We start from the raw sequence: 23,810 nt of genomic DNA, 5'->3' as shown, positions 1-23,810 counted from the left end.
GCCTGTATATCCTGTGTTGGGGGTATCACCTATGGCACAGTGTAGCCCTATAGTGACTCCTCCTGTGGAGCATCAGGTCGTTGAAGAGAAGGTTTGTGTTGTGATTGCTGTTGCTGCTGGTGTTATGGCTGCTGTTGCTGGTGCTGTTGGTGGTGGGTGTTATGTATGTATGTAAACCGCACCAATATGTAAGACTTGCCACCAGGGGGCACACCTGTGGGAGACTTAAGGGTAACCTGTGCATCCTGGGCAAGCAGGTATAAAAGGTAATCTACCATGTTGCTTCGTCACTCTGGAGTCACATTAAAGAGACCAAGATCACAACAGTTTGAGCTTACAATACAGTCTTGTGGAGTTATTCTGAACATAACAATTAGCGACGAGTAACAGATCACGAACTTTCACGTGGTAATGGCTGTCATTGGTATTCTTGAGAGATTTGTTGAGGGTGATGATTGGGAAGCCTTCGTTGAGCGTCTCAACCAGTACTTCATGGCCAATGAACTGGACAAGGCTGAGACAGCGGTCAAGCGCAGGGCAATTCTCCTCACCATATGTGGGACTCCGATATATGGCCTCCTCAAAAATCTGCTGGCACCGGACAAACCAACAGACAAGACTTACACAGAGTTGTGCACGCTGGTTCGGGAACACCTCAAGCCGAAGGAGAGCATCATAATGGCAAGATATCGCTTTTACACGCACCATCGCTCCGAGGGCCAGAACGTGGCGAGCTTTGTCGCTGACCTAAGATGGCTTGTGGGACAGTGCGAATTTGCCGGATCTTTGGGGGAAATGTTGCAGGACATTTTCGGCTTGGAATCAGCCACGATGTTATTCTTCACAAACTGCTGTCTGCCGAAACCCTATATCTGAGCAAGGCCATCACGATAGCCCAGGCTTTCATATCCACGAGCGACAACACAAAACAAATATCTTCACAGAATCGAAGCTCACCGGCAAGTACTGTGCATAAAATAATGCTTTCAGCAGGCAGAACTGTACATGGCAGGGCCTACACGACTGCAGAGGCCAGACCTAGGGGTGACTCAGAATCCGCGTGGGGCATGAATGCGTATCCATGCAACACCATGTTGGCACTGCAGGGGCAGTCATAGAGCCCATCAATGTCAATTCAAACACTATGTGATTCAAGCACTATGGAGCACCTCCAGCGAATGTGCAAATGACCTGTGACTCACCATGTGGCAGAGTCAGGAGAGGACAATCGATCCAGTGAGGATCACGATGAACGAGCAAGAGAGGCAACTCAACCTGAGGATGAAGAGCAAGTATATGGCATACACACCTTAACCACCAAAAGCCCTCCGATAATGTTAAAAGTTAAACTCAACGGCACTCCAGTCTCCATGGAATTGGACACGGGGGCGAGTCAATCAATAATGAGCCAGAAAGCATTCGAGAGGCTGTGGGGCGACAGAGCACAACGACCCAAGCTGATCCCAATTCAGGCAAAGCTGCGCACCTACACCAAGGAACTGATACCAGTTATTGGTAGTGTGGACATAACAGTATCCCATGAGGGAGCGGTGCACAATTTACCACTGTGGATTGCTTCAGGTGATGGGCCAATGCTGCTTGATAAAAGGTGGATGGGGAAGATTCGATGAAACTGGGAAGACCTCTGTGTACCTTCTCCGGTGAATGACGTCTCCCTTGCTCAAAGGCTGAGCAAGCCCGAACCTTCAGCTGAATCAGGCATTGAAGTGCAGATCCATTTGCAGATCCCCGAGGCACAGGCTGCTCATCACGACCACGAGGAGGTAAAGATCAACCGAGTAGCGTTACAGGCGCGGTACCCACCACCCAAAGCCGACGACCTCTTCACGACGATGGAAGAGGCTCCAGGTCGACCAAGCAGTGTGGGACTCCGGCCGAAATTATCCGAATGCGCCTTCCCGACGCCAGAGGCAAAATCCCTGGGGATGAAGATCGCGGCAGTTGGCATCATGGACACGGACGAGAGTGCATCAGACCACGGAACGAAAGAGCATCCAGACCACGGGACAAAAGTGCGTCCAAACCACGGGACGAGAGAGTGTTCAGACTACGGGATGTCGCCGCAATGAAACAGAGGCATGTGTTGCCCAGAAAGGAAGACGACTGGGCCTGGGGCAAAGGTAAAGGGGTGGCTGCTGAGAAGGCCAGGCTATGTTCCAATAAGTTGTTTGCACTTTGTAACCCATGTAAGCACTCTTTCGCAGCTAATGATGAACTATCATATGGAGTCGGGTGTACCTTACAACAAGCCAAAGTAGCGGGCGAACAGCAACCGGTCTTATATGTACTTGTAGCAAGTGATGTGTTATCACACGGGGTCGGGCATTTAGTACAGCAAGCCAAAGCAGCAGGCGAGCCCCAACCGGTTGTACATGTATCCAATAAGTTAACCAAGGCAGTAGCCTGCGTTCACGGGATAAAGGAGACGTACCAAAGAGTGTCCAAATATTTGCTCGAGTCACACAAGCTGCCAATCTCACAGTTTTTGGAGAGCAGAGGCACCATTATCAATGCTTTGTTTCGAATATGTCTAACACTATCTGTGCACTGTAACATGATCCGCCACAGGCCAGGCACTGAGAACAGCGCTGATGCCCTCAGTTGGCTACCGTTGCTGAGGCCTCACCAAGGTCCTCTACAACTGCAGCAAGACCTCCCTGCTCCTATACTCAAATCCTCTAGCTATGAAGGCCAACAAGCCATTTGCCTTCTTCACCGCCTGTTGTACCTGCATGCCAACTTTCAATGACTGATGTACCATGATACCCAGGTCTCGTTGCACCTCCCCTTTTTCTAATCTGCCACCATTCAGATAATATTATGCCTTCATGTTTTTGCCACCAAAGTGGATAACCTCACATTTATCCACATTATACTTCATCTGCCATGCATTTGCCCACTCACCTAACCTGGCCAAGTCACCCTGTAGCCTCTTAGCATCCTCCTCACAGCTCACACTGCCACCCAGCTTAGTGTCATCTGCAACTTGGAGATATTACACTCAATTCCTTCATCTAAATCATTGATGTATATTGTAAATAGCTAGGGTCCCAACACTGAGCCCTGCAGCACCCCACTAGTCACTGCCTGCCATTCTGAAAAGGACCCATTTATCTTGACTGTCTGCTTCCTGTCTGTCAACCAGTTCTCTATCCACGTCAATACATTACCCCCAATACCATGTGCTTTAATTTTGCACACTAATCTCTTGTGTGGGACCTTGTCAAAAGCCTTTTGAAAATCCAAATACACCACATCTACTGGTTCTCCCTTGTCCACTCTACTAGTTACATCCTCAAAAAATTCCAGAAGATTTGTCAAGCATGATTTCCCTTTCATAAATCCATGCTGACTTGGACCGATCCTGTCATTGCTTTCCAAATGCGTTGCTATTTCATGTTTAATAATTGATTCCAACATTTTCCCCACCACTGATGTCAGGCTAACAGGTCTATAATTCCCTGTTTTCTCTCTCCATCCTTTTTTAAAAAGTGGTGTTATATTAGCTACCCTCCAGTCCATAGGACATGATCCAGAGTTGATATACTGTTGGAAAATGATCACCAATGCATCCACTATTTCTCGGGCCACTTCCTTAAGTACTCTGGGATGCAGACTATCAGGCCCTGAGGATTTATCGGCCTTCAATCCCATCAATTTCCCTAACAAAATTTCCCACCTAATAAGGATTTCCTTCAGTTCCTCCTTCTCGCTAGACCCTCGGTCCCCTAGTACACCCGGAAGGTTATTTGTGTCTTCCTTCGTGAAGACAAAACCAAAGTATTTGTTCAATTGGTCTGCCATTTCTTTGTTCACCATTATAAATTCACCTGATTCTGACTGCACTAATCTTTTTCTCTTCACATATCTATCGAAGCTTTTGCAGTCAGTTTTTATGTTCCCATCAAGCTTCCTTTCATACTCTATTTTTCCCCTCCTAATTAAACCCTTTGTCCTCCTCTGCTGAATTCTAAATTTCTCCCAGTCCTCCGGTTTGCTGTTTTTTCTGGCCAATTTATATGCCTCTTCGTTGGATTTAACACTATACTTGATTTTCCTTGTTAGCCACGGTTGAGCCACCTTCTCCGTTTTATTTTTACTCCAGACAGGGATGTACAATTGTTGAAGTTCATCCATGTGATCTTTAAATGTTTGCCATTGCCTATCCTCCGTCAAACCTTTAAGTATCATTCGCCAGTCTATTCTAGCCAATTCACGTCTCATACCATCGAAGTTACCTTTCCTTAAGTTCAGGACCCTAGTCTCTGAATTAACTGTGTCACTCTCCATCTTAATAAAGAATTCCACCATATTATGGTCACTCTTCCCCAAGGGGCCTCGCACAACAAGATTGCTAATTAGTCCTTTCTCATTACACATCACCCGGTCTAGGATGGCCAGCCCTCCAGTTCGTTCCTCGACATATTGGTCTAGAAAACCATTCCGAATACATTCCAGGAAATCCTCCTCCACCGTATTGCTATCAGTATGGTTAGCCCAATCTATATGTAGATTAAGGTTGCCCAGGATAACTGCTGTACCTTTATTGCATGCATCCCTAATTTCTTGTTTGATGCTGTCCCCAACCTCACTACTACTGTTTGGTCTATACACAACTCCCAATAGTGTTTTCTGCCCTTTGGTATTCTGCAGCTCTACCCATACAGATGCCACATCATCCAAGCTAATGTCCTTCCTTATTATTGCATTAATTTCCTCTTTAACCAGCAATGCTACCCCACCTCATTTTCCTTTCTGTCTATCCTTCCTGAATGTTGATGTTGAGTTCCCAGCCTTGGTCACCCTGGAGCCATGTCTCCTTAATCCCAATTATATCATATTCGTTAATAGCTGCCTGCGTAATTAATTTGTCCACCTTATTACGAATACTCCTTGCATTGAGGCACAGAGTCTTCAAGCTTGTCTTTTTAACACACATTGTCCCTTTAGAATTTTGCTGTAATGTGGCCCTTTTTGATTTTTGCCTTGGGTTTCTCTGCCCTCCACTTTTACTTTTCTTTTTTCTATCTTTTGCTTCTGCCCCCATTTTACTTCCCTCTGTCTCCCTGCATAGGTTCCCATCCCCCTGCGATATTAGTTTAACCCCTACCCAACAGCACTAGCAAACACTCCTCCTTGGACATTCATTCCAGTCTTGCCCAGGTGCAGACCGTTCGGTTTGTACTGGTCCCACCTCCCCCAGAACCGGTTCCAATGTCCCAGGAATTTGAATCCCTTCCTCCTGCACCACTCTTCAATCCACGTATTCCTTAGCTATCCTGTTATTTCCACTGTGACTAGCACATGGCACTGGTAGCAATCCTGAGATTACTACCTTTGAGGTCGTGCTTTTTAATTTAACTCCTAGTTCCCGAAATTCAGCTTGTAGGACCTCATCCCATTTTTTACCTATTTCGTTGGTAACTATAAGCACCATGACAACTGGCTGTTCACCCTCCCCCTCCAAAATATCCTGCAGCCATTTCGCGACATCCTTGACCCTTGCACCAAGGAGGCAAGATACCATCCTGGAGTCTCAATTGTGGCCGCAGAAATGTCTATCTATTCCCCTTACACTCGAATCCCCTACCACTATCGCTCTCCCACTCTTTTTCCTGCCCTCCTGTGCAGCAGAGCCACCTATGATGCCATGAACTTGGCTGCTGCTGCCCTCCCCTGAGGAGTCATCCCCCCCCAACAGCACCCAAGGTGGTGTATTTGTTTTGGAGCGGGATGACCGCAGGAGACCCCTGCACTACCTTCCTTCCACTGCTCTGCCTGATGGTCACCCATTCTCTATCTGCCTGAGTAACCTTTACCTGTGTTTGACCAACTCACTGAACATGCTATTCACGACATCCTCAGCATCGTGGATGCTCCAGAGTGAATCCACGCACAGCTCCAGTGCCGCAATGCAGTCTGTCAGGAGCTGCAGCTGGATACACTTCCTGTACATGTAGTCGTCAGGGACGCTGGAAGCGTCCCTGACTTCCTACATAGCACAGGAGGAGCATGACATGGGTCTGAGCTCTCCTGCCATGACTTAACCATTAAATTAATTTAATTTGGCAACAATGCCAAAAGTTTCTTACAATAAAGGAAAAGAAAAAGAAAAAAAACTACTCACCAATCAGCAGCCAATCACTTACCCCCTTGGCTGTATTGGGATAAAGGGTTAATTCTCTGATTGGCAGGATGAGACAAGTGGTGTTCCTCAGTGATCTGCAATGGGGTCTCAGCTCTTCACCACTTATAATAATGACTTGAAGGAATAGAAAGTTGTACATCCAAGTCTGCAGGTGACATTGTGTGTACGAAGGCAAGATGTTACAAAGAGACATAGACTGAGTAAGTAAGTGGGTAAAACTATTGCAGATGGAGTTCAATGTGGGGAAGTATGATGTCATTCACTTTTGATCTGAGAAAGACAAATTGGAATATTTTCTTAATGGTGAGAGACTAAAAACTGTGGAAAAGCAAAGGTATTTGCATGTCTATAAACACACATCACTAAGAGCTTATGCACAGGTACAAAAAGTAATTTTAAAAAAGGCTATGGAATTCAAAAAGTGAGGAAATGATGCTTCAGTTCTATAGAGCATTGGTCAGAGTCCATTGGAGTACTGCATTCAGTTTGGGTCTTGGATGGGGTACAGTGCAGATTCACCGGCATGATACCAGGGCTTAAAAGGTTAAATTATTAGAGACATGTTGCATAAACTTGGCTTGTATTCCTTTGAGTTTATAGTTTGTGAAGTGATTTAATTGAGATATTCTGAATGATAAACGTATTCGATAGGGTAGATAGAGACAAACTACTTCCAGAACAAGAGGGCATAATCTTAAAATTAGAGCTATGCCATCCAGGAATGAAATCAAGAATCACTTTATCACACAAAGGGTAGTAGCAATCTGGAACTGGCTCCGAGAAAGCTGCTGATGCTGGGTCAATTGAAATTTTCAAGACTGAGGGCGATATATTTTTGCTAGAAAAGGGCAGCGAGGAATATGGAACAAAGGCAGTTAAATGGAGTTGAGATACAGATCAGGCATGAGCTAATTGAATAACAGAACAAGCTCGAAGGGATGAATGGCCTACTCCCGTTCCTATGTCCCTATATTAAGCCTTCAATTAAAAGTTCTGAGCTGAAGAATCTATTTAGGATGTGGTTATTTTTATGGTTCCGAGTGCAAATGGCATTTGCACCAGGCCCAGAGGGCAAAATTTATGAGACACTTTGATGATGTCGTCAAACATTGTGACTGGAATCAGTCAATCTTTTAGGCCCAGACCACGCAAATCACCACCTGTTAAGGTGCTGGTCACTGGAAACCAGATGGACTAGCTTCTTCAAAACAGTCCTTGATACTTCTGGAATTTCATGATACAAAAAGGTGTTGCCAATAATGCAGCACTATGGAACCATTTAAGGGGGTACTCAGGAAATCTCCCAATTTAGATAATTGGATTTAGATAATTGCACCTCATTATGTTCTCAGGACATATTAAATTGCTTCACGAGCAATGAATTATAGTAGAATTACAGTCATTGATGCTAAGTAGGCAAAAGCAGCAGCCAAGGCACAAAAAGGTTCCACAAACAGCATTTGGCATGAACAGTCAATTCATTTGTTTTTAGTGGTGCTGGCTGAACAATATCTTTCTGTCCTTCAAATAGTTCCCAGGGATCTTTTAAGCCTACCTGAACCACCAAAACAGGAAGTAAATTGAAGTCAATGGAGAGTAGAATCGGGCAGAGTGTAATATGGGTGGCTGATCTGATCTGGTCAGTTTCCCGATAGGCTAGATAAATTAAATTACCAGGTATACATCTGAGAACACAAATCCCTGACAAAGAGCTTAAATTGACTCTTCTCTCTCTTAGGCAGTCCCCTGGAGTCGAGGATGACTTGCTTCCACACTAAAATGAGTTCTAAGGTGACTGATGAGACCAATTCGGACCTACAGTCTCTGTCACAGGAAGGGCAGATGGTGGTTGGAGGGACGGGTGGGTGGGGTGATTGATTTGTCGTACGTTCCTTCTGCTGATTGTACTTGGCTTCCGCGTGCTCCCAACGAAGAGACTCTAAGTGTTCGGCGCCTTCTCGGATGCTTCTCCTCCACTTTGAGCGGTCTTGGGCCAGGGATTCCCAGGAGTCGGTGGGGATGTTACAATTTTTCAAGGAGGCTTTGAGGGTGTCCTTGATGCGTTTTCTCTACCCTCCTGGGACTCGCCTGCCATGACGTAACTCGGAATAGAGTGCTTGTTTCGGGAGTCTAGTATCAGGCTTGCGGACAATGTGGCCCGTCCATCGGAGCTGATCGAGCATGGTCAATGCCTCAATGCTAGGGATGTTGGCCTGAGAGAGAACACTGATGTTGTGCAGCTATCCTGCCAGTGAATTTGCAGGATTTTGCAGAGGCAGCGTTGGTGGTACTTCTCCAGTGCTTTGAGGTGCCTACTGTACATAGTCCATGTCTCTGGAGTATATAGGAGAGTGGGTATCACTACTGCTCTGTAGACCATGAGCTTTGTGCTGGGTTTTAGATCCTGGTCTTCAAACACTCTTCTGCTTAAGCGACTGAAGGCTGCAGTGGTGCACTGAAGGCTATGTTGGACTTCGTTATCGCTGTCTGTCCTTGTTGATAGTAGGATCCTAAGGTATGAGACATGGTCCACATTGTACAAGGTCTCGTCATGGATTTTGATAATTGGGGAGCAGTACAGTGTGGCAGGGGAAGGTTGGTAGAGAAGCTTTGGCTTACAGATGTTTAATGTAAAGCCCAGACTCTCGTACTATTCAGTGAAGGAGTCAACGATGGTTTGGAGTTCGGCATCTGCGTGTGCACAAACGCAAGTGTAGTCTGCATACTGTAATTCAATGACCGAGGTTGGAACAACCTTGGATCTGAACTGGAGATGACGGAGGTTGAACAATTTCCCGCTTGTCCTGTAGATTAACTCCACTCCAGCGGGGAGCTTGTTAAAGATGAGATGAAGCATTGCAACAAGGAAGATTGAGAAGAGCGTTGGTGCGATGACACAGCCTTGCTTAACCCCAGTCTGCACTTGTATTGGGTCTGTGGTTGATCCATTGGTAAGAATCAAGGCTTGCATGCCATTGTGAAGCATGCAGATGATTTTTGAGGACAATCGAATTTGAGGAGGATCATCATCATAGGCAATCCCTCGGAATCGAGGAAGACTTGCTTCCACTCTTAACATGAGTTCTTAGGTGGCTGTCCAGTCCAATAAGAGAACCACAGTCTCTGTCACAGGTGGGGTAGATAGTCGTTGAGGGAAGGGGTGGGTGGGACTGGTTTGCCGCACACTCTTTCCACTGCCTACGCTTGATTTCTGCATGCTCTCGGCGACGAGATTCAAGGTGCTCAGCGCCCTCCCAGATGCGCTTCCTCCACTTAGGGTGGTCTTTGGCCAGGGACTCCCAGGTGTCAGTGGAGATGCTGCACTTTATCAGGGAGGCTTTGTAACGTTACCGCTGCCCATCTTTGGCTCATTTGCCGTGAAGGAGTTTCGAGAAGAGTGCTTGCTTTGGGAGTCTCATGTCTGACATGTGAACTATGTGGCCTGCCCAGTGGAGCTGATCAAGTGTGGTCAGTGCTTCGATGCTGGGGTTGTTGGCCTCGTCGATGACACTAATGTTGGTGCGTCTGTCCTCCCAGGGGATTTGTAGGATCTTGGGAAACATCGTTGGTGGTATTTCTCCAGCGACTTGAGGTATCTACTGTACATGGTCCATGTTTCTGAGCCATACAGGAGGGCGGGTATTACAACAGCCCTGTAGACCATGAGCTTGTTGGCAGTTTTGAGGGCCTGGTCTTCAAGCACTCTTTACCTCAGGCGGCCGAAGGCTGTACTGGCGCATTGGAGGCGGTGTTGAATCTCGTCGTCAATGCCTGCTCTAGTTGTTAGGAGGTTCCCGAGATATGGGAAGTAGTCCACGTTGTCCAGGGCCGCGCTGTGGATCTTGATGACTGGGGGACAGTGATGTGCGGTAAGGACAGGCTGTGGAGGACATTTGTCTTGCTGATGTTTAGCGTAAGGCCCATGCTTTCGTACGCCTCAGTAAATACGTCGACTATGTCCTGGAGTTCAGCCTCTGTATGTGCGCAGACGCAAGTGTCGTCCGTGTACTGTAGCTCGATGACAGAGGTTGGGGTGATCTTGTACCTGAGCTGGAGACGGCGAAGGTTGAACAGGTTCCCACTGGTGCTGTAGTTTAGTTCCAGAGTCGAAGGCCTTTGTGAGGCCAGAGAAAGTCATGTACAGAGGTTGATGCTGCTCCCTACATTTTTCTTGGATTTGTCGTGCAGTGAAGATCATGTCCGTTGTTCCCTTTAGTTGGCGGAATCTGCATTGTGACACTGGGAGGTGCTCTTCAGCCACTGCGAGGAGGTGGTTGAGGAGGATTCTTGTGATGACTTTCTCTGTGGCAGACAGCAGGGTAACTCCCCTGCAATTACCACAATCGGACTTGTCACCTTTCTTGAAGATGCTCACGATTACGGCATCTCTGAAATCCCCTGGTATGCTCTCCTCCTTCCAGGTAAGAGAGATGAGGTCATGGATTCATGCCAAGTACTTCTCCGCCACACTTTAGTACTTTGGCAGGGATTCCATCTGCTCCTGATGCCTTGTTTTCCAGTTGGCAGATGGCCTTTTCAACCGTATACTGGGCTGGGACTGTGCTGAGGTCGTGGCGGGTAGCATGCTGTGGGATGGAGTCAAGGACACTCACATCAAAGACAGAGTCTTGATTAAGAAGATCTTTGACGTGTTCCTTCCAGCAGGCACTGACTGCCTCTCTGTCCTTCATGGGCACCTCTCCATTCTTGGCCAGCAGTGGGATAGGGCCTTGAGTGCTTGGGCCGTTGGTAGTCTTGACTGCGCTAAAAATTCGACGCACGTCGTGATTGTCGGCTAGCTGCTGGCTCTCCTGCGCTTTTTCCACCCACCATCTGTTCTTTAGGTTATGAGGTTTTTGTTGGACCTTGGCCCTCTGTTGTCGGTAGGTCTGCTTTCTTTCACTCGAGTTGTGGTGTTGTTTCCAATTCAGAAATGCCTTGCTTTTGCGGTTTGTTAGCTCCTGGATCTCCTGGTCATTCTCATCGAACCAGTCTTGGTGCTTCCTGGTAGAGTAACCAAGAGTCTCTTCACAGGTGCTAATTATGATGGATTTGAGGGCAGACCAGGCACTATGGACACTCTGCGGCTCTGGTTCACTGGGAGTCGTCAGGTTGGCTGTGAGGCGTTGGCTGAATAGGGCTTTCTTTGCAGGGTCTTTGAGTGCTTCAGCGTTGATTTTTCTGAGGTAGCTTTGCTGTTGCCACTGCCATTTTGAGGTTGTATTGATGGAGATAACAGAGCGGATTAGGTAGTGGTCAGCCCAGCAGTCGTCAGCTCCTGTCATGGCGTGAGTGATGCGGTCATCCTTGCAGTCCCTCACTCGGACGATGACATTCTAGCAGATGCCAGTGCCTAGAGCGAGGGTGTTGCTATGAGGCCTTGTACTTGTCTTTCTGATGAAATAAGGTGTTGGTCAAATTGACTACCAGAAACAGAACAACCATAAGACCGAAAATATTGCTCCCAACAGCACTGCTTTACAGCCTCTGGAATATTCATGACAACATAAGATATAAGCCGTGATTGCTTGTATGAAAAATGGAACTATAAAGTCCAGTTATGATCTTCTTCATTTCAATAGATAAAGAAAATATTGGTTCATTATTTATTACATCTTTTGGTGCAGCAATGTTTCTAAAATGTTAACAATGCACATAATTTAGCTGATAATGGAATATTACCAGGCTTTTGGCGTGTTGTGACACCTAGACAACTTTGACATACCTTACATTACTTGTGAGTTGCACAGTTGGGTCCCACTCAATGTATTAAGGCTTGCGTATTAGCCACTAAATGTTACACTGTTGAGAGTGATAACATAGGTTAATAGTAGTGCAGCTATGAATCAATCAACACAGATCATGAAAGCCATCCACAATCATTCATATTATGAATATAAAAGGCCAGATGTGCCCTCTGTGTGGTTTTCAAGGCGGCCGGCCAGCAAAGGACACATGCCGGTCGTATGTAAGTGCCGGTGGGAGGGCTGGTTCATTTTGAGGGTCAGTTCTCATTATCATAGTGTCAGCAAGCAGAAAAGAACACCCAGTACAATCCACTGGGCTGCCGTAATATTGGGCGCTCCGGCCATCCTCCAGGCCTAGAAGAAGGTTGATCTGCGAGAGGGTCTGTTATGTATGTAACCCTTGTCAACCTGTATCGGACCACCACCAGAGGGCCTACCTGTTGGAGTCCCAAGGGATCTCAGCATCCCTTGGGAGCACTGTATATAAGCAGGCCTCCCACGCTGTACCAACACTCTGGAGTTTAATTAAAGGAGCTAAGGTCACAGTTACTCATTGCATACAGTACTCAGTAGTATCCTTTATTATGAGCGTAACAATTGGCGATGAGGTAATGAACAATCACGCGAAAATGCAAAGAACTGTTGGCATCCTGGAGAAATTTTCAGGAGGGGACGATGGGGAGGCCTTCGTGGAGCGACTCAACCAATACTTCGTGGCCAATGAGCTGGAAGGGGACGAGAACGCTGCCAAACGAAGGGCGATCCTCCTTACCGTCTGTGGGGCAACAACCTATGGCCTCGTGAAGAATCTTCTCGCTCCAGTGAAACCAACAACCACATTTTATGAAGAATTGTGTACGCTGGTCCGGGAGCACCTAAATCCGAAGGAGAGCGTTTTGATGGTGAGGTATTGGTTCTACACGTGTCAACGGTCGGAAGGCCAGGAAGTGGTGAGCTACATCGCTGAACTAAGGCGCCTTGCAGGACATTGCGAATTTGATGGATTCCTTGAACAAATGCGAAGAGACTTCTTTGTGCTTGGCATTGGCCATGAGGTTATCCTTCGCAAACTATTGACTGTTGAAACACTGAATTTGAGCAAAGCCATAACGATAGCCAGGCATTTATGTCCACCAGCGATAACACCAAACAAATTTCGCAGCATAAAGAGGTTTCGGCTAGTACTGTACACAAAGTAACGTTGTTTTCAGGCAGGAATGCAAATGGCAGAATGTACACGCCAGCAGCTACATGACCTCAGTTGACCCAGAGTCTGCCATCAATCATTAATGCAAGGTAGTTAACACCTTGTTGGTGCTGTGGAGGTGATCAACGGGTCCATCAATGCTGCTTCAAACACTATGCGTGCAAAGGCTGCAGAACAATGGGACACCTCCAGGGAATGTGCAGACGAGCTGCAAACCCTGCAAACCACCACGTTGCAGAGGAAGATCGATCCATGGTGGATCAGGCTGAACTAGAGACTCGAACCGAGGCGGCAGAAGTGTACGGGGTACACACCTTCACCACGAAATGTCCACCGATCATGTTAAAAGTTGAACTGAACAGAATTCCAGTATCCATGGAACTGGACATAGGTGCGAGTCAGTCTATAATGAGCAAAAAGGCTGTGGAGCAACAAGGCACACAGGCCCAAGCTTAGCCCCATTCACACCAAGCTAAGCATTTACACCAAAGAGCTGATCCCTGTTATTGGCAGTGCAGAAGTAACAGTCTCCTTTGATGGAGCAGTGCACGAACTCCCACTATGGATTGTGCCAGGGGATGGCCCCACACTGTTCGGCAGAAACTGGCTGGGAAAAATCCGCTGGAACTGGGACGACGTCCGAACGCTTTTGTCCATCGACGACGCCTTATGTGCCCAGGTTCTGAGCAGATTCCCGTTGTTGTTTGAGCCAGGCATTGGAAGCTTCTTGGAGGCGAAGGTGCAGATCCACTTGGTTCCTGGTACACGACCCATGCACCACTAGGCACGGGCGGTACCATATATGATGCGAGAGAAAGTGGAAATTGAGCTGGACAGGCTGCAGCGAGAAAGCATAATTGCGCCGGTGGAGTTCAACGAGTGGGCCAGTCTGATTGTTCCAGTTCTCAAAGGCGATGGCACGGTCAGAATTTGTGGGGACTATAAAGTAACGATTAACCGTTTTTCGCTACAGGACCATTACCCGCTACCCAAGGCAGACGACCTATTTGCGACCCTGGCTGGAAGAAAGACATTCACCAAGGTGGACCTGACCTCGGCCTACATGACGCAGGAGCTGGAGGAAACTTCGAAAGGCCTCACCTGCATCAACATGCACAAAGGTCTGTTCATCTATAACAGATGCCCGTTTGGGATTCGGTCGACTGCGGCAATTTTCCAATGGAACATGGAGAACCTGCTAAACTCGGTTCCACGCACCGTGGTTTTCCAGGACGACATACTGGTCACAGGTCGGGACACCATCGAACACTTGAAGAATCTGGAAGAGGTTCTAAGTCGGCTAGATCGTATGTGGCTCAGGTTGGAACGCTCGCAGTGTGTTTTCCTCACGCCAGAGGTCGAGTTTATGGAAGAAAAATCACGGCAGACGGCATCAGACCCACCGACGCCAAGACGGAGGTCAACAAGAACGCGCCGAGACCACAGAACGTGACGGAGCTGCGGTCGTTCCTGGGACTCCTTAACTATTTCGGTAATTCCCTACATGTGCTACTGTGCAAGGGAGACGACTGGGTATGGGGGAAATTACAAGAGGCTGCTTTTGAGAAAGCCAGAAATCTGTTATGTTCCAACAAACTGCTTGTTCTGTATAGCCCAAGTAAACAATCAGTGCTAGCTTGCGATGCGTTGTCATACGGGGTCGGGTGTGTGTTACAACAGGCTAACGAATCGGGCACATCGCAACCGGTCGACTATGCGACCAGGAGTTTGTCCAAGGCCAAAAGAGCTTACAGTATGATTGAAAAAGAAGCTCTAACGTGCATTTACGGGGTGAAAAAAATGCACCAGTATCTGTTTGGTCTCAAGTTTGAGCTAGAAATTGACCATAAGCCGCTCATATCGCTATTCTCAGAGAGCAAAGGGATTAACACCAATGCTTCTGCCCGCATCCAAAGATGGGCGCTCACGCTGTCGGCATACAACTATGTAATCCGCCACAGACCAGGTACAGAGAACTGCACTGATGCTCTCAGTCGGCTACCATTGCTCACCACCAGAGTGGAAATGGCACAGTCTGCAGACTTGCTCTTGATGATGGATGCATTCGAAAACGAAATCAGGACCCGGACCAGCCAATATCCTTTACTGTCCCTGATAACAAACTGTGTCCTCTATGCGAGCTGGTCCAGCATTCCAGCAGAGATGCAGGAAGAGATCAAGCCATTCCAAAGGCCAAAGACGAAATGTCCTTACAGGCGGACTGTCTTTTGTGGGGTAATCGTGTGGTTTTGCCTAAGAAAGGCAGAGATACGTTCATATGCGACCTACACAGTACCCACCCAGGCATAGTAATAATGAAAGCCATAACCATGTGTGGTGGCCCGACATCGACTCAGATTCAGAGTCATGTGTGCGCCAATGCAACACGTGCTCTCAACTGAGCAATGCACCCAGAAAGGCACCGCTAAGTTTGTGGTCGTGGCCCTCCAAACCGTGGTCAAGGATCCACGTTGACTTTGCGGGCCCATTTCTAGGCAAAATGTTCTTGGTTGTTGTGAATGCTTATTCAAAATGGATTGAATGTGTAATAATGTCTGCAAGCACGTCCACCGCCACCATCGAAAGCTTACGAGCCGTGTTTGCTACACACGTCCTGCCGGATGTCCTTGTCAGTGACAATGGGCCGTGTTTCACCAGTGCTGAATTCAAGGAATTCATGACCCGCAATGGGATCAAGCATGTCACATCTGCCCCATTCAAGCCAGCATCCAACGGCCAGGCAGAACGACAAGTTCAAACTGTTATGTCTTGAATAAAGAGTCAGACTAGCTACTGCGAGCTCAAAGTAAGGTTTGACCGTCGTCCTTTATTACAGATCTCAGAGTGCCTCTCCAGCCTGTGGGGCTTCCTTATATACAGGTGCTCCCAAGGGATTGTGGGATCCCTTGGGACTCCAGGGGATAAGCCCTCTGTTGGTTAGACATGCTATTTACAGGTTTACATGCACAACACTCCCCCTCCAAAAATCAATAGTGTAACTATTTACAATGTAAGTCGATCTGGGGCCTTCCTTTCCCTGGTTGATCGTCTCGGCGCAAATGGTGGTTTTGGTGAGTCGTTCGTTGGACCCTCGCTAGGCTACTGCGTAGCCGGCCTTGCTGGGTTGCTGGGGGTGGTGAGTCCTGCTGGGCTGCTGTGGGTGAAGGGTTCTGCTTTGTGGCCAACCGCTGGTTCGGTTGCCACTTGTGTGTGTGTTGGAGGGTCGAATAAGATAGAGTCTATTGTGGGTTGTTCTGGATAGTCCGTAAATCTGAATTATTTTGGTCCAAGTGTTTCCTGCAGGTGAGTCCATTTGAGAGTTTAACCATAAACACCCTACTCCCCACTTTGGCCAAAACAGTGCCAGGAAGCCACTTGGGACCTTGTCCATAGTTCAACGCAAATACAGGATCATTTATCTCAATTTCACGTGACACATTTGTGCGATCATGATATGTATTCTGTTGAAGCCGCCTGCTCTCTACCTGTTCATGTAGATCAGGGTGGACTAATGAGAGCCTTGTCTTAAATGCCCTTTTCATGAGCAGTTCAGCGGGAGGGACGCCAGTGAGCGAGTGGGGTCTTGTGCGGTAACTGAGCAGGACTCGGGATAAGCAAGTCTGCAGTGAGCCTTCAGTTACCCTTTTCAAGCTCTGCTTGATTGTTTGAATGACTCGTTCTGCCTGACTGTTGGACGCTGGTTTAAACGGGGCAGACGTGACATGTTTGATCCCATTGCGGGTCATGAACTCGGCACTGGTAAAGCATGGCCCATTGTCACTTACAAGAACATCAGGCAGGCCGTGCATGGCAAACATGGCCCGTAGGCTTTCAATAGTGGCAGTGGACATGCTTGCTGACATTATCACACATTCAATCCATTTGGAGTATGCATCTACAACCACTAAGAACATTTTTCCCAAGAATCGGCCTGCATATGGACCCTGGACCACGGTTTGGAGGGCCAGGACCATTAACTTAGTGGCACCACCCAGGGTGCATTGCTTAACTGTGAACATGTATTACATTTGTGCACGCAGGACTCTAAGTCTGCATCGATACCGGGCCACCACACGTGGGATCTGGCTATCACTTTCATCATTACGATGCCTGGGTGGGTGCTGTGGAGATCACTAATGAAAGTGTCCCTGCCCTTTTTTGGCACCATTACCTGATTACCCCATAGGAGGCAGTCTGCCTGTATAGACATTTCATCTTTGCACGGCTGTTACGGCTTTATTTCTTCCTGCATCTCTAACGGGACACTAGACCAACTCCCGTGGAGCACACAGTTTTTTTACTCAGGACAGTAAGGGGTCCTGGCTCGACCAGGTTCTAATCTGTCGGGTGGTAACAGGTGATTACTCACTCTTGAATGCTTCCATTACCATAGTTAAATCTGCAGGCTGTGCCACTTCCACACCTGTGGTGGGCAATGGCAGCCAACTGAGAGCATCGGCACAGTTTTCTGTGCCTGGCCTGTGGCGGATGGCATCATTGTATGCGGACAACGTGAGCGCCAATCTCTGGATGCGGGCCGATGCATACGTATTTAGCCCCTTGCTTTCCGAAAAGAGGGATATAAGTGACTTATGGTCAGTTTCCAATTCAAATTTGAGTCCGAACAGATATTGATGCATTTTCTTTACCCTGTAAACACACGCTAACGCTTCTTTTTCGATCATAAGGTAGGCCCTCTCGGCCTTAGACAGACTTCTGGATGCATAAGCAACCAGTTGTAATTTCCAAAATTTATTAGCTTGATGCAATACACACCCGACCCCATACGACGATGCATCACATGCTAGTACCAAATGTTAATATGGATCGTTCAACACAAGCAATTTGTTTGAACATAACAGCTTCCTAGCTTTCTCAAAGGCATTTTCTTGGCTTTTGTCTCCTTTATGCAGTAAAGAGTGCAGGGGTTCTAACAATGTGCTAAGACCCGGTAAGAAGTTACCAAAATAGTTCAGGAGTCCAAGAAACGACCGCAGCTCCGTCACGTTCTGTGGTCTCGGTGCGTTCTTGATCGCTCCCGTCTTCGAATCGGTGGGCCTGATGCCGTCCGGCACGATTCTTCTCCACAGGAACTCCACTTCAGGCGCCAGGAAAACACACTTCGAGCCTTTTAGCCTGATCCCCACATGATTAAGCTGATTAAGAACTTCTTCCAGGTTCTGCAGGTGCTCAACGGCGTCACGACCTGGTAACCAAGATGTCATCCTGGAAGGCCACGGTGCGCGGGACCGACTTCAGCAAGCTTTTCATGTTCCTCTGGAATATCGCCGCGGCCCGATCGAATCCCAAACGGGCATTTGTTGTAAATGAAGAGAACTTTGTGCATGTTGATGCAGGTGAGGCCCTTCGATGATTCCTCCAGCTCCTACATCATGTAGGCCGAGGTCAATTCGAGCTTCGTGAACGTTTTCCCTCCCGGCAGCGTCGCATAATAGGTCATCTGCCTTTGGTTGCGGGTATTGATCCTGCAGGGAGAAACGATTGATAATTACTTTGTAATCACCACAGATTCTGACGGTGCTGTCTTCCTTGAGGACTGGAACAATCGGACTGGTCCACTCATTGAATTCGATCGGCGAAATGATGCCCTCTCATTGCAGCCTGTCCAGTTCGATTTCCATCCTCTCTTTCATCATGTAAAGTACCGCTCTCGCCTTGTGATGGATGAGTCATGCCCCCGAAATCAAATGGATCTACATTTTTACTCCTTGGAACTTCCCGATGCCTGGTTCGAACAGCGAGGGGAACTTGTTTAGGACCTGGGCACATGAGGCGTTGTCGATGGACGAAAGTGCTTGGACGTCGTCCCAGCTCCAGCATATCTTTCCCAGCCAGCTCCTGCCGAACAGCATAGGGCTATCGCCCGGTACCACCCAGAGTGGTAACTCATGTACCGCTCCATCGTAGGAGACCTTAACGGTAGCACTGCCGATTACGGGAATCAGTTCCTTTGTATATGTTCTCAGTTTAGTACGAATTGGAATCACGACTGGCCTTGAGGCCTTGCTCCATCACAACTTGTCGAGAGTCTTTTTGCTCATTATGGACTGGCTTGCGCCTGTGTCCAGATCCATGGACACCGGGAATCCATTTAAGTCAACCTTCAGCATTATCGGGGGATATTTTGTGGTAAATGCGTGCACCCCATATACCTCTGCCCCACTGGTCTGAAGCTCTAGTTTGTCATGATCCACCTTGGATCTGTCCTCCTTTGCAACATGGTGATTTGCCGGATTAGCAGGGTTTGCAGCTCGCTTGCACATATGTTGGAGGTGTCCCATTGTTCCACAGCCCTTGCAAATGTATCCTTTGAAGCGGCATGAATGGAAGCGATGATCACTCCCTCAGTGCCGACAAGGTGTTAATGGCCTTGAATTCACCACCCTTGATGGTGGACTCTGAGTCATCTGTGAACATGCAGCTGCAGGCGTGTAAGTCCTGCCCTGTACATTTCGATTTGAAAACAGCGTTACTTTGTTCACAGTACTTGCAGCAGCACTCGTGTACTGAGAAATTTGTTTGGTATTGTCACTGGTGGCGATAAACGCCTGGGCTATCACTATGGCTTTACTCAAGGTTGGGGTCTCTACAGTCAAAAGTTTGCGAATGATTACTTTATGGCCAATGCCAAGTACAATGAAGTCCCTGAGCATGTGCTCCAAGTGTCCTTCAAATTTGCAATGTCGTGCGAGGCGCCTTAGCTCGGCGACGTAGCTCGCCACTTCCTGGCCTTCAGATCTCTTGTAAGGGTAGAACCAATACTTCACCATCAGAGCACTTTCCTTCGGGTTTAGATGCTCCCGGACCAGTGTGCACAACTCATCGTATGACTTGTCTGTGGGTTTCACTGGAGCGAGCAGATTTTTCATGAGGCCATATGTTGGTGCCCCACAAACAGTGAGGAGGATCGCCCTTCATTTGGCAACGTTCGCGTCTCCTTCCAGCTCGTTGGCAAGAAGTATTGGTCGAGTCGCTCCACGAAGGTTTCCCAATCATCTCCCTCCGAAAATTTCTCCAGGGTGCCCACCGTTCTCTGAATTGTTGCGGTGGGGTTCGTCATTTGTATCTCGTCGCGGTTGTTATGTCTTGAATAAAGAGTCAGACTAGCTACTGCGAGCTCAAAGTAAGGTGTGACCATAGTCCTTTATTAGAGAGTGCCTCTTCAGTCTGTAAGGCCTCCTTATATAAAGGTGCTCCCAAGGGATTGTGGGATCTCTTGGGACTCCAGGGGATAAGCTATTTGGTGGTTAGACATGGTATTTACAGGTTTACATACATAACACAACCATGAAGCAAAGCTTGAAACATGTGTTGGAAGGCTCCCTGCAGGCCCGACTGTCCTGAGTCCTGTCAGCTACCACACCAGACCCCATTCGCTCACCGGGGTTCCCCCAGCTGAGCTGCTCATGAAAAGGGCACTCAAAACAAGGCTCTCTCTTGTCCACCCTGATCTCCATGATCACGTCGAGGACAGGTGGCATCAACAAAACATGTGCCATGATCGCGCAAACTTGTCACGTGATGTTGAAGTCAATGAACCTGTATTTGTACTCATCAATCATCAAGATTCATGGCGCGGCCCTGGACAATGTGGACCATTTCCCATATCTCGGGAGCTTCTTATCACCAAAGGTAGACATTGATGCGGTGATTCAACATCGCCTCCAGTGTGCCAGTGCTGCATTCGGTCGTCTGAGGAAAAAAGTGTTTGAAGACCAGGCCCTCAAATCTACCACCAAGCTCGTGGTCTACAGGGCTGTAGTAATACCCGCCCTCCTGTATGAATCTGAGGCATGGACGATGTATAGAAGGCACCTCAAATCGCTGTAGATATATCACCAACAATGTCGCCGCAAGATCCTGCAAATCCCCTGGGAGGACAGGCAGACCAACATCAGTGTCCTCGACCAGGCTAACATCCCCAGTATTGAAACACTGACCACACTCGATCAGCTTCGCTGGGCAGGCCACATAGTTTGCATGCCAGATACAAGACTCCCGAAGCAAAAGCTTTTTGCGGAGCTCCTTCATGGTAAACGAGCCAAACGAGGACAGCAGAAATGTTATAAGGACACCCTCAAAGCCTCGCTGGTAAAGTGCTACATCACCACTGACACTTGGGAGACCCTGGCCGAAGACTGTCCGAGGTGGAGAAAGTGCATCCGGGAGGGCGTTGAAGAGGCGAAGCGCAGGCAGCGGAAGGAGCGCGCGGCAAACCAGCCCCACCGATCCCTTCCCTCGACGAATGTCTGTCCCACTTGTAACAGGGTCTGTGGCTCTCGTATCGGACTGTTCAGCCATCAAAGAACTCACTTAGAGAGTGGAAGCAAGTCTTCCTCGATTTCGAGGGACTGCCTATGAAATAATGATTTTTACTCAGCTATGGACATGGTCCCAAATGGCTTGCTGGCACGGTCATAGCCAAAGAAGGGAGTAGGGTGTTTCAGGTCAAATTGGCCAATGGACTAACTTGCAGAAAGCATTTGGACCAAATCAAATTGCGCTTCACAAACAGCCACGAACAACCCTAAGAGGACGCCACTAACTTCGACTCTCCAACACAAACACAAGTGGCAACCGACATTACGGTTGATCACGAAGCTGAACTCACCGTCCTCAGCAGCCCGGCAAGGCCAGCTGCCCAGCAGCCCAGCGAAGAACCAACCAACTCACCCACACCTGCATTTGTACTGAGATGATCGACAAGGGAACAAAAAGCCCCAGATCGTCTCACCCTGTAAATAAGGGTACTATTGACTTTGGAAGGGAGTGATACTATGTATGTAGCTCTTGGCAACCTGTATTACACCACCACCAGAGGGCCTACCTGCTGGAGTCCCAAAGGATCCCAGCATCCCTTGTGAGCACTGTATATAAGCAGGTCTCCCACGCTGTACCAACACTCTGGAGTTTAATTAAAGGAGCTGAGGTCACACTTACTCATTGATACAGTACTCAGTTGTATCCTTTATTATGAGAGTAACAGGGTCCATTTAGGAAGGGACAGGAATCGGTGCGGCAGTAGTCCAAGTTGTTTTTGTGGAGCATGGAGGATCACTCCAGTTCCTACCAATCACACAAAAATAAATTAAAACTTGCCTTGTGGGCTACTCTTCGGCTGGAATGTCAGCTGGAATTGTGCATGCCCCTCTGCCTAGTCAAGTCTTAAACCAGTAGTTGGTGTCCTAAGTACATCTGAGGACCTCGATTTGCATATTAAATGTGCCTACCATCTGCCTGAAGTGGACATCTGGCCATCCAGCAGCAGGCCAGGGGAAGGCAGCGCGGCCACACCGTTGATGGGAATGGGACAGTAAGTCATAACCCCCACACCTTTGGGGCACTACCGCTCCCTTTCATGCCTGTTGGTTGGCCTGAAAATCTCCCTGAAAGTTCTCAATCTATCATGCTTAAGATGTTGTACTTCAAGGTATCAAAAGTATAAAAAAACGAAGTTAGCTATTCGCCAATGATGGACAGTTACTGGTAGAAAGGCACACTTCAGTTGTGAAAAGAAAGTCTCAGTATTGATACGTGTCACATTTGTTTTATTGATTGGCTATTTTTTTTAGATTTATATTTCAAAAGAAATAATACTATTGTGAGTATTTTAAAAGGATTTAAAGTATTCAGTTCACACTGTGAGTGCAAGTGAAGGTGGCACTGCAATCATTTTTTGTACTACAGACAACTTTCAGAAGCCAACTGGCGAAACTTTGTGTATCAGAAAGTTGGCAATGTCCAAAACTGCTTTTCCAAGACACCACTGATTTCTTTCAAGAGGCCATTAGACGTTATCAGCTTCTCGACATCCCCTCAGCAACAAAAAACAATAGTACATTATTTCGTGCTGCTGACTTGCCCAGTGCCTTGGCTTTAATAAGCTGCACACTCAAGAGTAGCTCGACACCCAAGGACATCTAAGTTGTGCAATATTTCCTCATAAATGTACCCTTGAAGTCCAGATATAATTCTGGTAAACCTATGCTGCAGTCCCTCCAAGGCCAATATATCCTTCCGAAGGTGTAGTGCCCAGAACTGCTCACATTACTCCAAGTGTGGTCTATCCAGGATTTTGTACAGCTGCAACATAATTTCTACCTCCTTGTATTCTAGTCCCCTAGATATAAAGGCCAGCATTCCATTAGGAACATAGAAACATAGAAAATAGGTGCAGGAGTAGGTCATTCGGCTCTTCGAGCCTGCACCGCCATTCAATATGATCATGGCTGATCATGCAACTTCAGTACCCCACTCCTGCCTTCTCTCCATACCCCCTGATCCCCTTAGCCATAAGGGCCACATCTAACTCACTCTTGAATATATCCAATCAACTGGACTCAACAACTTTTTGTGGTAGAGAATTCCACAGGTTCACCACTCTCTGGGTGAAAAAGTTTCTCCTCATCTCGGTCTTATATTGCTTACCCGTTTATCCTTAGACTGTAACCCCTGGTTCTGGACTTCCCAACATCGAGAACATTCTTCCTGCATCTAACTTGTCCAATCCCATCATAATTTTATATGTTTCTATGAGATCCCCTCTCATTTTTCTAAATTCCAGTGAATATAAGCCTAGTCGATCCAGTCTTTCTTCATATGTCAGTCCTGCCAACCCGGGAATTAATCTGGTGAACCTTCGCTGCATTCCCTCAATTAGCCTTTT

This window comes from Pristiophorus japonicus, chromosome 2 (assembly GCF_044704955.1).
Source record: "Pristiophorus japonicus isolate sPriJap1 chromosome 2, sPriJap1.hap1, whole genome shotgun sequence".
In the NCBI taxonomy this organism is placed as follows: domain Eukaryota; kingdom Metazoa; phylum Chordata; class Chondrichthyes; family Pristiophoridae; genus Pristiophorus; species Pristiophorus japonicus.
Note: the sequence above shows the minus strand (reverse complement) of the source record.